General features: G+C 39.7%; 1 protein-coding gene across 10 annotated transcripts in view; it reads right to left on the bottom strand.

Annotated features, from left to right (window-relative positions):
- Positions 1–12,138, bottom strand: part of MAP3K13 (mitogen-activated protein kinase kinase kinase 13) — a 159,480-nt gene that overhangs the window by 68,329 nt on the left and 79,013 nt on the right. Inside the window, exon 3 of one of the 10 annotated variants that reach the window (XM_086397522.1) lies at positions 4,809–5,009. The exons of 8 other annotated variants lie outside the window; for them this stretch is intronic. The gene's annotated coding sequence lies outside the window, so the exon portion shown is untranslated. Of the gene's footprint in view, positions 1–3,841; positions 3,861–4,808; positions 5,010–12,138 lie in introns of those variants that run through there. One more of the 10 variants, XM_086397561.1, reaches the window with a different exon arrangement.

Genomic DNA, 12,138 nt, shown 5'->3' with positions numbered 1-12,138 from the left:
GTGTTCCAGAAAAACATCTATTTCTGCTTTATTGACTATGCCAAAGCCTTTGACTGTGTGGATCACAATAAACTGTGGAAAATTCTTCAAGTGATGGGAATACCAGACCACCTGACCTGCCTCTTGAGAAACTTATATGCAGGTCAGGAAGCAACAGTTAGAACTGGACATGGAACAACAGACTGGTTCCAAATAGGAAAAGGAGTATGTCAAGGCTGTATATTGTCACCCTGCTTCTTTAACTTCTATGCAGAGTACATCATGAGAAAAGCTGGGCTGGAAGAAGCACAAGCTGGAATCAAGATTGCCGGGAGAAATATCAATAACCTCAGATATGCAGATGACACCACCCTTATGGCAGAAAGTGAAGAGGAACTAAAAAGCCTCTTGATGAAAGTGAAAGAGGAGAGCGAAAAAGTTGGCTTAAAGCTCAACATTCAGAAAACGAAGATCATGGCATCTGGTCCCATCACTTCATGGGAAATAGATGGGGAAACAGTGGAAACAGTGTCAGCCTTTATTTTTTTGGGCTCCAAAATCACTGCAAATGGTGATTGCAGCCATGAAATTAAAAGACGCTTACTCCTTGGAAGGAAAGTTATAACCAATCTAGACAGCATATTCAAAAACAGAGACATTACTTTGCCAACAAGGGTCCATCTAGTCAAGGCTATGGTTTTTCCAGTAGTCATGTATGGATGTGAGAGTTGGACTGTGAAGAAAGCTGAGAGCCAAAGAATTGATGCTTTTGAACTGTGGTGTTGGAGAAGACTCTTGAGAGTCCCTTGGACTGCAAGGAGATCCAACCAGTCCATTCTGAAGGAGATCAGTCCTGGGTGTTCTTTGGGAGGACTGATCCTAAAGTTGAAACTCCAATACTTGGGCCACCTCATGCAAAGAGATGACACATTTGAAAAGACTCATGCTGGGAGGGATTGGGGGGCAGGAGGAGAAGGGGACGACAGAGGATGAGATGGCTGGATGGTGTCACTGACTCGATGGACATGAGTTTGGGTGAACTCCGGGAGTTGGTGATGGACAGGGAGGCCTGGCGTGCTGCAATTCATGGGGTTGCAAAGAGTCGGACATGACTGAGAGACTGAACTGATATATCTTATTAGCAAAAGAACATTCTCTGGGGGCATAAAATTGAGGCAGAGTTTTCCTTAAGTCATTCATTGCAACAAACACATTTTTCAGAGCCACTTCTAGAAATCTGACAGTAGATAGAAATAAACATGCTGGCCTTTTAGCAAAAAGGGGCATACCACAGGAAATCAACATACTGAAATGTACTGAGAACATCATCTAATGGCTTATGATAATTTCATACATTGCTATTTATAATAAAACCAACTACAAAATTTTCAGAGCTAGTGCAAAATGAAAACGTAAGACCTCTGTCCAAGAACTAGTAAGAATTTCAAGATAGAGACAGTAGAGCATAAAACCAAAAGCAGGGACCCAGGCCAAGTGCCCCATGAAGCTGGCCTGACTGCCAATTCTAACTTTTAATGATAATCCAATATGATAATCCAATTAGTTTCCACAGCCTGATATGTGTATAACAGCTCTCATATTCAAGTGTGAACTTTCAGCACCAATTTACCCCCCAGAATTTATCCCATCCCCACCAATCTGCTTTCCTCTCCACCTTCCCTAGCAATGGTGACTACAAGAGAGCTCTTCTCATAGACGTGCTAACTTCTTCACCTGGTTTTATAATGCTCTTCTGCTCACTGAAAACTCAGGCTTTCTCTTCATAACCTTTTATGATGAAAATTTACCTTCTTCATAAAGTCTTCTACCATAAAGGAGGTGAGGTAGTAACTTCTCAACCACATCTAGCACTGAATTGATGTATTGTTTAGGCTACTATTTACGCAGAATATTAAGTATAGCTGCCACTGCTGCTGCTAATACTGATGATGTGGTTGACTGCATGTGTAGGCTGCTGGGCACTTTAAGTCCCGAAAATTAATCAGTGGATGATCTTGTTGCTATCTGATTTTCTTGTTTTTTTAAATTTTACTCCTATTCCTGAGCCTATTAACACCTCCTCCAAGGAAAAAACAAAGGGAGAAAGGGGCAAAAATCACCCAGGTCAGACAATTTTGCTATTTGTCAATAGGGCTGGAAAGAAAACATTGTTAATGACTTAAAAAAAAAAGATTTAAAACAATCACTTAATTACAGCTCCCATATTATCTGTGCATTTTGCTTATTCTCCCTGACATTCAATGGATAAATTGACCATTAGGTTTATCTATAATCAATAAATCAGTTATCTCAGGCAGTAAAATCAGAGAAGACAGCATTTTTTTAAAAATTGCATTCGTACAATACACATAGACTTAGCTGTCAATAGGAAAAACTGAAACATCATTTACTGTAGCTGTGAATTCTACTCAACAGGCTGACGTGTATATTATGCTGAGCCTTGTGCTTCGTGCATGTTTTCATAGAGCTTCAGACAAGACCCTCCTGTGGCTCTGAACCTGAATTTGGCTCAGTACCGTCTGAGTGGGGTTAATTTGTTTAGACTTCACTAATTTTAGAACTGCAGCAGACCTAAAGTCAGATACTCTGAACTGATTTGAAATAAACTCTTTGGATTAGATTATTCCTATTTGCTTTAGCTAAAATGGAATTATTTCAGTTTACTAACAGTTTCCAAAGCTCTGTATATGGAGCTGAAGTTTGGGACATGGTTTATCTTTTTCTCCCTTTTTGCCTTTTTATCTTTGATTTGTGGAGACCATATACCTTCATTCGGTACATATGAGAAGGAAGAAGGTCTTTTTACACGCAGAACATCTATTTAGTACCTCAGGACATTCTGCCTCCTGAGCCACAGCTTAACAGCATTAGCAAAAGCAGTTCAGCCAGAGGGGAATTGAACAGCAGCTGAGTCAGTCTAATAATTTACACTGGGGAAAGCCCTTGGAATTCAGAGGCACATTGCCCAGCTGGAGAGACAAATCTAATCTCTGCTAATGATGTTCCTCCCTCTCTTTCCTATCAGGGCTGGGCTTTTTACACATGCGCACGTAATTACATATGCACATTCGGAGTCTAGTGAAGCCAAACAACACAGCACCCGGGATTAAATTACACAGTAAGACTTCCAGGCATCATCTGGCCTCTACAACCTGTCTAATAAATGCTGTCCATGGTTCACACACTGTGGAGCTGTTAAAGGGTGTAAGAGTTCAAAAACATATACAGCTACATCTTAAGATTCAAAAGTGATAATATTATGGTGATATTATAAAAAGTGATAATATATTACAATATCATTTGAGATAACATAGTAAGCTTGACTTCTTAAATAGACTTAAACAAATACATATTAGGAAACAGGCACATGGATTTTGTTCTAAAAAGGACTATTTGACAAAATAGGCTATTGTCAAAATATTTTGTCAATATTTTGTTAAAACAGGCTATTGACAAAAATGCACGCAGTACAATAGCTAAACAGGTGAAGGAAAAACAGTATACAATGTCAAAAAGAAAACCCCACCAAGGTGAAAAATAGGCAAAAATAATTTGTATAGTAACAACCTAAGATGGTTCACAAATTTGGACCAGAGCTTTCTGTGGATCAAAGTAAGGAGAGAGACACAATTATTTATAAAAGAAAAACACGCCAATTGTTTAGGATAAGCAGTTATTACACTACTAAGACCTGTGGAAGTTTTTCTTCCACAGATTTGTACAAAACAATAAAACAGTCTCAACATCTTGAAAGTAACGACAGCAGCATTTCTTAGACAATTTTTAGAGCACCTCTCCATTCAAGGTAAGATTGTTAAGAATTCAAAAAAGCAATACTTACAGTAAGAGATTCCAAGGAAACAGCTGAAATTTTGATTTAATGGAGAAGGGGATGGACTACAACTCCTTCAGGAAATCTTCCCCTGATCACTACTGATCATAGACTTTTCAAAACACTGAACAGCTAAGAATTACGGGTTCTATTTTTTGGCAAAAACCTGGAATGAGAACATTCTGAGTTTTCACATGAGGTGTAAACCCATAAGCTTTAAGAATCAACCAAGAAGGAGAAAATTCAGGAATCTGGTCAGAATTGTGCCTCAAAACCTCATTTCCACATGGAGGTGGGCCAAGAAAAATAAACTTGACCATGTGGTGATTTATTTTTTATTATAATGCACAATGTTCTTCCCATTCTGATGAAATTGTACTTTTTGCAATATTTTTAATAACTCTTTTTTATATAGAACCCTTTGCAAATAGCATCAGTTATTTTAAATAAAGAGGGAAGCAATTTAATAGTTAATACCTCTCCTGCTTTACTGAAGTAAGTGGGGAGCAGTGGGGTTGTGAATCACCATCTGGGGCTATAAATTATAAGCCTGCTGCATGGTAATGGTCAGAGGGCTGATCTGTGAAGCTCCCCTAGGAGAAGCTATCTATCAGCATGGCCATCCAGACGAGGGGCTGAGGATGGGGCTGAGGGACAGGGCGGCTTCCAGCCCAGACAAGGGCTACAGCGGAAGGGTACAGCATGGTCAGATTTTCAAAGGCAACCCTCAGACACCCCCACCCCCAAACCAAATTTCTGAAATAAGAAAATTATAGAGAAATTTCTCACACTGTAAACACTGGCCATTAGAGGGGGAATTTAGGATTCAAAAAGCTCAGGGGGAAAATGTCCTCAAGTGAGAGAGAACAAACGAGATGTTCAGAGCTGCTTCATCTATTTTTAATGAACTTACAAATATGTCTCCAAAAGAAAGAGGTGACACTATTTACCACAGAATGAAAACTGAGATACTAACCCAGCAAGCAGCAGCTACGGGACTGTGCAAGCATGTGCCTGTACAGACTCGCTCAGCCCCCAAGCCTGGCGCCCTGGTGGCTGAGGAGCCTCTTCTGCCTCGTACTGCAAACTAAGGGCTTAGCTGCTTTGGACGATTTCCTCCCAATCATTTCAAAGATGATATAAGCAGGTGAAAAGAAGACGGAAGACAGGAATGATCCTAATAAGAAGGAAAACAGTGTAGAAAGTCAAGTTTATAAAAATAATCAGAAAATTACAAGTCGAAAGAAAAATGTACAGTTAGGATACTTTCTGAGGCCTTACATTAAGCCTTAAAGGGCTCCTGAGCTCATTCTTACTGAATTCAAGTTACAAGTGCTAAAGCCACTGGGTTTTTTGGTAAGGTGCTTTAACACCTAAAGCTTAGACCTGTTACATCTTCTAAGATATTCAAGGACTTTTATAGATATTCTCACATCAGTACTCACCACAGGGATCTGAGAAAGGCACTCATTAGATTTGCCACCGAAATCACAAAACTAACCCCCAAAACTCCCATATCTGTAAGGAAGGGGTCACTTAGATATTTTCTACTCAGCCCTTCACTGAGTCAACAAATGCTTTAATCACTCTGGGAGCTGGGTCTGTGTTAAGCAGTAAGGACAATGCAAAGATGAACTGGGGGCTTCCCTGGTGGTTCACTGGTAAAGAATCTGCCTGCCAGTGTAGGAGACAAGGGTTCTATCCCTGGTCTGGGAAGATCCCACCTGCAACTGAGATCGGGCGCCACAACTGCTAAGCCAACGTGCCTAGAGCCCCATGCTCCACAACGAGAAGCCACTGCAATGAGAAGCCCATGCCTGGCAACTAGAGAGTAGGTCCCCCACCCCGAACCCTTCAACTAGAGAAAAAGCCTAAGCAGCAGCAAAGACCCAATACAGCCAAAAATAAAAATAAATAAATAAATGGAAGAAAAAAAATTTTTTAATAAAATGATGAACTACAACACTAGATTCTTGCTCTGGAGGAACTTAACAGTTTAACAGAGGAGAAACATAGGAATAACTGACTAATATGTAATATGAGAAGTTCTCTGAAGGAGATGGATACAAATTTTTGAAATACAAAGAAGGGAAAACTGCTGTCCAGGAAGAATGAAGAAGAGGTGTGTGAGTCAGAGGAACAAGCATGCATACAGGTATGGAGGCATGAAAGAAATCAGGCTATTATTTGGGGAGAGGGGGAAATGTCAGCCACGTTGGTGGGAAGTGATGAGAGATGTAGAAGATAGGGCTGGAAAAAACAGATTAGAGAATTTGTTTCCTTCCTATGAGCAAAGAAGTAGGAGAAGTGAAGGGAAGTGACATGATCAGATTTGAAAGATGATTCTGTTTAAGGGTGGAAGATGGAAGGACAGAGGATGGGATAAAGCTGCTGTAGAGAGGATGGAAAGCATCTGAGAGATATTTAGAAGACAGAATTGATAGGATATAGTGACTGCTGGATGTGATGGGGAAAGGGTTTTCCAGTGGGGCAGACTAGACTCTGTCACTGATCAGGTAGAAAAGTGCCAGTCAGGGACCTGCAGTGAGGAGGGAACAAGCTAGGGTTTATATTTTACAGACTCTACTGGGCAAGGCAGTTGGAAAAGAAATAAGGAAGTGGCTAAACTGAAACTGGGACAAAGGGCTACAAATATTGTTGGAGAGACAAATATGATAGAAAAGTTTCATAGAATTATTACAGTCAGCTCAGGAGTTATAAAGTTCATGGACTCAACTTTATCCTTAGCCCTTTGACGAGTATTAGCTCTTTCTCCAGGGTTATTTTATCATTGTTGTTTGTCTCTTTCATGTGCCTCTTGAATCTACCGCCTAGCTCCTTACCTTCCCCCACACCACACACCCATACACACATGAATAATCTCCTCTTGTCTATCCCTCAACCTAAGCATGTTCCTTTCTTCAAAACCCTCTGTCTTCCACAAGCCACTTTTGAGACCTCCTCAAAAGATCAGTGGTGGCTAAAGGATGTAACAGTGAACACAGATAACAAGCTACTTGTTTCATTTACGGCTAAATCCATTTCCTCATTAGCTATTTATACCTTTATTGTTTCATTCATTTATTTAAACTCTAAGTCATCTGAATAGGACACGACTTTTGAATTTTAATCATCATCAAAAATTAGGGCTGCCTAATGTGGGCAACACTGTTTCAAGGCTTTTTAGAGAAGCTACTATTTCATGAATATCACAGTATATTTTGCATTGACCCGGAAAACGTAGGTGCCCAGAGAAAATTATTCTGATTCCGCATAATCTGGAAGAATCAGAAATGATGACCGCACAATATAAGGACATTACTACTGCAATTCTACAAAACTTTCCTGAGTGCCAGGTGCATGCCGGGCGCTGTACTGTGCTTCTTAGGAGCTACATGTGGATATAAAGGTATAAAGAGGGCATCCTCTTTATCTTTTGGCTTGCCTTACATATTTCATGGTAAGATGGTCTCTTCTCTTCAGAACTCAAGTCCGATAGGGGAGACAGCCATAAACACATATGAAAGCAGGCCATGATACACGCCTATAATAGAGGTATAAAGTACCGCAAGATAATAAATTAATCTGCTTTTGAGGAACAAGAGTCTGGTCATCTATCTTTAAAAGGATATGAGACCAAAAGTTTGAAAACTGGAAAGATGTCTTCTCACTGATGTATCTGAAAAGCCTTAAAGAAATATTTTTGAATCCATACCTGGAAAGAGATTAAGAATAGCCCATGGGATCACAGGCCCAAGGCTGCTGCCAGGCCCTCTTTCTAAGGCTGCTGGTTATTTTTCAGAATAGATAGCATTGCTGGTCAAGGCATTACATCACACCACTTCCAATGCTCCTTGTCTTCCAGTCTGTCCACCTTGTACTTCAAAACCCTCTCGGAATCTATCAGCTTCTCATCATAGCCTATTGGCGTTCAGTCCTCCTCTTCATCACCACCCCCTTCTCCCACATAAGGCATACATTTTCACAGAACAAAAGGTTGTAGATTCCCTTTAAGTGCAGTCCTTCCAGAAGGCAGGGAGAGGCCATGCAATCTTTCAAAGTCCCCTGGCATATGGGCAGGCTCTACTCCCATCTCATCCACATCGCCACTGACAGGCCTGGGACCAAAGCCTGACAGGAATATAAAAAAGCCCCTGGCTCCAGTCCACTCCACAGCCCTCATGTCAGGCAGAAAAATGTGTTTTTGTGTCTTTTTGGTCACATGACTTCTTAGATATAAGAACCAGATTGATGACTTCGTTTTCCTTCCTCTAAAAACGAAAGCAAAAAAACACAAAACTCCTATTTAAAGCAGGGAATTTCTCATGAAGCTTTAAGAAAAGATTTAGATTTTCTCCACCAAAATCAAAATAAGTTTATCTATAGTAGAATATAAACATTTGCTATGCTAAAATATGCTGTGTCTAAAGCATTTATACACTGCATAATAGCATTTAATGCTATTCAGCACTTATGACTTAAGTAATTTTGCAGTTTAATGATTTGGAAAGAAGTTACCAGGAGTCAGGAGTCCCAGCTGTGTCTTAAATTAATTGTCTGGCCGTGGGCAAGTCACCTAGCCTCTCTAGGTCTCAATTTCCTTATCTGCAAACTGAAGAAATTGGACTAGAATGGTCTATAAGGTCCCTCTGAGCAACTGAAAAAGTATTCTGTGAATACAAGGACTCAGAACAATCCAACAATGGAAAAGCCTTATCTCAAAACTGATTCGCTCTTCCCATCACTGGAAATGCTGAATGCATCAGAGAAATTGTAATATTCCTGCTTTGGTACAGGATTGAACCAAATGACCTCTCTTATGTCTTTCAATTAGAAGAGTCTGTCATTTTACAAATTAGTTCTAGAGACCATAAGACAACCAGAGAATGAAATTAATTCCACAGGAAAGAAGGGGGAGGGGAACACCATCTTCTGGGTACAGTAAATGTTTGCTGTTATATTAACAGAGCAATGACAGGGATAGCAAGTCACTGTGCAGCTTCTGGGTACTGTTTGTCTTGGTTGCTAGGTGGTGTAAATAACTCTGCAAACACAACATCTAGCAATGAAAAGGTCTAAATGCCTTCAGTCACTCCAAAGTGAGCATACAGGGTTTTGTCATACAAAATCTTCTCACTGCCACTCAGAAAAACTAAGGGAGGAAGGGAGGAGGATCAGAAAGGGCTCTCCTTTGTTTGGGGGCAGACAGACACTTCGTACACTGGTGTGCTCCACTGGTCCACCTTCTGTTTTTTTTTTTTTTTAAACGTTTAAAAAAAGTTTATTAATTGATTAATTTGACTGCTTGGGTCTTAGTTGCAGCGGATGGAATCTTTGTTGGGTCATGCAGGGTTTCTAGTTATGGCACGTGGGCTTAGTTGCTCCTCAGCATGTGGGATCTTAGTTCTCTGACCAGGGATTGAATCCATGTCCCTTGCATCACAAGGCGGATTCTTAACCACTGGATCGCCAGGAAAATCCGTGACCCACATTCTTAGGGATGAATAATAAGAGAGCGGCAAATAATAACAACCACCACTAAGTTATCTTACACTTATATGTTGAGGTGAGTTTCCAAGTAATTCCATCTATTTAAATCTCCTTTGAGCCTCATAATGGCCCTGTGAAGTGGGCAGAACAGGTATTATTAACCCCTCTAAGGAAAAGTGAAGCTTACAGGAGCTTAGTAACAGTCCTTTTCCTCAAAAATGAGAAACTGATCAAATCCTTATTATATCATTTTCAACACCCTTTAATGCTTTTGTCATAAGAGGTCTGCCAGGACCTGTCGATCTATTTGTGATTTCAATATATTTGCATATATTCAGGAAATGGCAGAAGAAAATAGTATTGTTATAGAATTTCAGGAAATATCTTTTAAAAAGGAAACCAACAATAATAATCCTGAATTATAATGATATTTTAAAAAGCTGAATCAGAAATATATGTTGAGTTAGAAATGCTTGCTATATCTGAGAAATAATAAAGGGACCCCCCCCCCAAAAAAAAACCTGTAACAAATCAGATCCAATTTAAGTTGGAATCTAGCAACATGATTCTGGAAACACGTAGTGGTCAAGTTTAGTAAACTGGGAAGAAAGAGAAAGATCAGTATACTGAGATGAAAGAGAGAAAAGCAAAGAATCCAAAACAGGTGACAAGCATCATGAAGACATTTAGATCTTTCTAAGATTGTGCTGAGGAACCTATTTGCTGGGCAGCAATGGAGATGTAGACACAGGGAACAGACAGCAGGGGAAGGAGAGGGTGGGATGAATTGACAGACTAGCATTGAAACACACACATTACCCTACGTAAAATTAGACAGCCAGTGCAAATTTGCTGTATGATACAGGGAGCTCAAATCAGGTGCTCTGTGACAACCTAGATCGGGGAGATGGGGTGGAAGGTGGGAGGGAGGTTCATACGCCTACCTATGACTGATTTATGTCAATGTACGGCAAAAACCAACACAACGTTGTTAAGCAATGATCCTCCAATTAAAAATAAATACATTTAAATAAACAACGACACAAACATCTTTGTAAAGAAATTATACTGAAAAAACTAAATTTAATTTGATCAAGAATTAGCCCTTTGTTCAAATAAAGGCAGATTTGAATATAGACTAAGCCTGCAAAAGCTTTAGAAGAAAAAAATGCCAGAACCTGTCAAGGGTACCTATACATTTTTTATTCACTTTATCTCATTTAATCTTCAGGTCTTCTTAGAGTCAATATTATCTTCATTTTATAGATGAGAAAAATGAGGGTCAGAAAGGTTTAGTAACCTGCCCAAGGTTACACAGTTAGTAGATGGCCTGTTAGGTCCATCTGATTTCAAATTCAGTCTTTCCAGAAAGTTACTTCTCCTCAGAAAAAGTATATCTAAAATTTATAGTTATGCTTTATTTCTGGAAACATGAGAAATTAAAAAATAAAAAAATATCTTTCATCTTCCCTAATAATTGGTAGGCTGAAAATTCCATGAGAAGTTATAATTTAAATCATTCATCCTAGTGGCATGAATTTTAGAGTCAGAAGAATTGGGCTTGAATCCTAGAATCCTTACCTAAGCAGTTACATGAACTGGGGTAAACCCTTGAGCTCTTTAAGCCACAATCTATATATTTCATTCTATATATTCATGAAAAATATTTGTGAGAAATAAGATTTAAGGGACTAGATCTGATAGATAGAGTGCCTGATGAACTATGGACTGAGGTTCGTGACATTGTACAGGAGACAGGGATCAAGACCATCCCTATGGAAAAGAAATGCAAAAAAGCAAAATGGCTGTCTGGGGAGGCCTTACAAATAGCTGTGAAAAGAAGAGAAGCGAAAAGCAAAGGAGAAAAGGAAAGATATAAGCATCTGAATGCAGAGTTCCAAAGAATAGCAAGGAGAGATAAGAAAGCCTTCCTCAGCCATCAGTGTAAAGAAATAGAAGAAAACAACAGAATGGGAAAGACTAGAGATCTCTTCAAGAAAATTAGAGATATCAAGGGAACATTTCATGCAAAGATGGGCTCGATAAAGGACAGAAATGGTATGGACCTAACAGAAGCAGAAGATATTAAGAAGAGGTGGCAAGAATACACAGAAGAACTGTACAAAAAAGATCTTCACAACCCAGATAATCACAATGGTGTGATCACTCACCTAGAGCCAGACATCCTGAAATGTGAAGTCAAATGGGCCTTAGAAAGCATCACTACAAACAAAACTAGTGGAGGTGATGGAATTCCAGTTCAGCTATTTCAAATCCTGGAAGATGATGCTGTGAAAGTGCTGCACTCAATATGCCAGCAAATTTGGAAAACTCAGCAGTGGCCACAGGACTGGAAAAGGTCAGTTTTTATTCCAATCCCAAAGAAAGGCAATGCCAAAGAATGCTCAAACTACCACACAATTGCACTCTTCTCACACGCTAGTAAAGTAATGCTCAAAATTCTCCAAGCCAGGCTTCAGTAATATGTGAACCGTGAACTTCCAGATGTTCAAGCTGGTTTTAGAAAAGGCAGAGGAACCAGAGGCCAAATTGCCAACATCCGCTGGATCATCAAAAAAGCAAGAGAGTTCCAGAAAAACATCTATTTCTGCTTTATTGACTATGCCAAAGCCTTTGACTGTGTGGATCACAATAAACTGTGGAAAATCCTGAAAGAGATGGGAATACCAGACCACCTGACCTGCCTCTTGAGAAATTTGTATGCAGGTCAGGAAGCAACAGTTAGAACTGGACATGGAACAACAGACTGGTTCCAAATAGGAAAAGGAGTGTGTCAAGCCTGTATATTGTCACCC

Source organism: Bos grunniens, chromosome 1, assembly GCF_055505025.1.
Source record: "Bos grunniens cultivar Pamir isolate PY7600 chromosome 1, Bosgru_T2T1.0, whole genome shotgun sequence".
In the NCBI taxonomy this organism is placed as follows: Eukaryota; Metazoa; Chordata; class Mammalia; order Artiodactyla; family Bovidae; genus Bos; species Bos grunniens.
Note: the sequence above shows the minus strand (reverse complement) of the source record. Positions and strands in the feature narration are given on the sequence as shown.